Source organism: Arachis stenosperma, chromosome 5 (assembly GCF_014773155.1).
Source record: "Arachis stenosperma cultivar V10309 chromosome 5, arast.V10309.gnm1.PFL2, whole genome shotgun sequence".
Lineage (NCBI taxonomy): Eukaryota > Viridiplantae > Streptophyta > Magnoliopsida > Fabales > Fabaceae > Arachis > Arachis stenosperma.
In genome coordinates, this window is record NC_080381.1 from 27,871,089 (window position 1) to 27,873,450 (window position 2,362).

The 2,362-nt window shown below is 42.0% G+C and overlaps 1 non-coding gene across 1 annotated transcript; it reads right to left on the bottom strand.

The window, feature by feature from the left end:
* Positions 1 to 700: 700 nt before the first annotated feature.
* LOC130984813 (small nucleolar RNA R71) lies at positions 701 to 808 on the bottom strand. The gene has a single exon (XR_009088720.1). It is a non-coding gene; the product is annotated as a small nucleolar RNA R71 (small nucleolar RNA).
* Positions 809 to 2,362: the final 1,554 nt, after the last annotated feature.

Here is a 2,362-nt window from a genome sequence, read left to right on the forward strand (position 1 = left end):
ACCACTCCTTCTTAATGCACAATTCGAACCTTATCTAAGTAAAGTTCGAATTCTTCTTCTCCTTCTTCTTTCTATTTCTCTTTTCCTCTGACACCTCAAGGAATCTCTATACTGTGACATAGAGGACTCCACATTTTCTTGTTCTCTTCTCTTTCATATGAGCAGGAGCAGAGACAAAGGCATTCTTGTTGAAACTGACCCTGAACCCGAAAGGACCTTGAAGAGAAAACTAAGAGAAGCCAAAGCACAACTCTCTTTAGAGGACCTGACCGAATTCTTCAAAGAAGAAGAAGACATGGCAGCCGAAAACAACAATAATACAAACAATGCAAGGAAGGTGCTGGGTGACTTTACTGCACCTACTCCTGATTTTTATGGGAGAAGCATCTCTATCCCTGCCATTGGAGCAAACAACTTTGAGCTTAAGCCTCAATTAGTTTCTCTAATGCAACAGAATTGCAAGTTCCATGGACTTCCAATGGAAGATCCTCATCAGTTCTTAGCTGAATTCTTGCAAATCTGTGATACAGTCAAGACTAATGGGGTTGACCCTGAGGTCTATAGATTGATGCTATTCTCTTTTGCTGTAAGAGACAGAGCTAGAATATGGTTGGACTCTCAACCTAAAGAAAGCCTGGACTCTTGGGAAAAGCTAGTCAATGCCTTCTTGGCAAAGTTCTTTCCACCACAAAGATGGAGTAAGCTTAGAGTGGAAGTCCAAACCTTCAGACAGAAGGATGGAGAATCCCTCTATGAAGCTTGGGAAAGATACAAACAATTGATCAGAAAATGTCCTTCTGACATGCTTTCTGAATGGAGCATCATAGGTATTTTCTATGATGGTCTCTCTGAACTATCCAAGATGTCTTTGGATAGCTCTGCTGGAGGATCTCTTCATCTGAAGAAGACGCCTACAGAGGCTCAAGAGCTCATTGAAATGGTTGCAAATAACCAATTCATGTACACTTCTGAAAGGAATCCTGTGAACAATGGGACAAGTCAGAAGAAAGGAGTTCTTGAGATTGATGCTCTGAATGCCATATTGGCTCAGAACAAGATATTGACTCAACAAGTCAATTTGATTTCTCAAAGTCTGTCTGGAATGCAAAATGCACCAAGCAGTACTAAGGAGGCTTCATCTGAGGAAGAAGCTTATGATCCTGAGAACCCTTCAATGGAAGAGGTGAATTACCTAGGAGAACCCTATGGAAACACCTATAATTCTTCATGGAGAAATCACCCAAATCTCTCATGGAAGAATCAAGAGAGACCTCAACAAGGTTTCAATAATAATGGTGGAAGAAACAGGTTTAACAATGGCAAACCCTTTCCATCATCTTCTCAGCAACAGACAGAGAATTCTAAGCAAAACCCCTCTGACTTAGCAACCATGGTCTCTGATCTAATCAAAACCACTGAAAGTTTCATGACTGAAACAAGGTCTTCCATTAGGAATTTGGAAGGACAAGTGGGACAGCTGAGCAAGAAAGTTACTGAACTCCCTCCAAGTACTCTTCCAAGCAACACAGAAGAAAATCCAAAAGGAGAGTGCAAAGCCATCAATATGGCCGAATTTGGAGAGGAAGGAGAGGAAGTGGACGCCACTGAGGAAGGCCTCAATGGGCGTGCACCAACTTCCAATGAGTTCCCCAATGAGGAACCATGGGAATCTGAGGCTCAAAATGAGACCATAGAGATTCCATTGGACTTACTTCTGCCATTCATGAGCTCTGATGAGTATTCTTCCTCTGAAGAGGATGAGTATGTCACTGAAGAGCAAGTTGCTAAATACCTTGGAGCAATCATGAAGCTAAATGACAAGTTATTTGGAAATGAGACTTGGGAGGATGAACCCCCTTAGCTCACTAAAGAACTGGATGACTTGTCTAGGCAGAAATTACCTCAAAAGAGACAAGATCCTGGGAAGTTTTCAATACCTTGTACCATAGGCACCATGACCTTCAAGAAGGCTCTATGTGACTTAGGGTCAAGTGTAAACCTCATGCCTCTCTCTGTAATGGAGAAGCTAAGGATCTTTGAGGTACAAGCTGCAAAAATCTCACTAGAGATGGCAGACAACTCAAGAAAACAAGCTTATGGACTTGTAGAGAATGTTTTGGTTAAGATTGAAGACCATTACATCCCTACTGATTTCATAGTCCTAGAGACTGGGAAGTGCATGGATGAAACCATCATCCTTGGCAGACCCTTCCTAGCCACAGCAAAGGCTGTAATTGATGTTGATGGAGGTGAACTGATCATTCAAGTGAATGGAGAATCCTTTGTGTTTAAGGCTCAAGGATACCCCTCTGTCACCATAGAGATGAAGCATGAAGAGCTTCTCTCAAATCAGAGTCAAGAA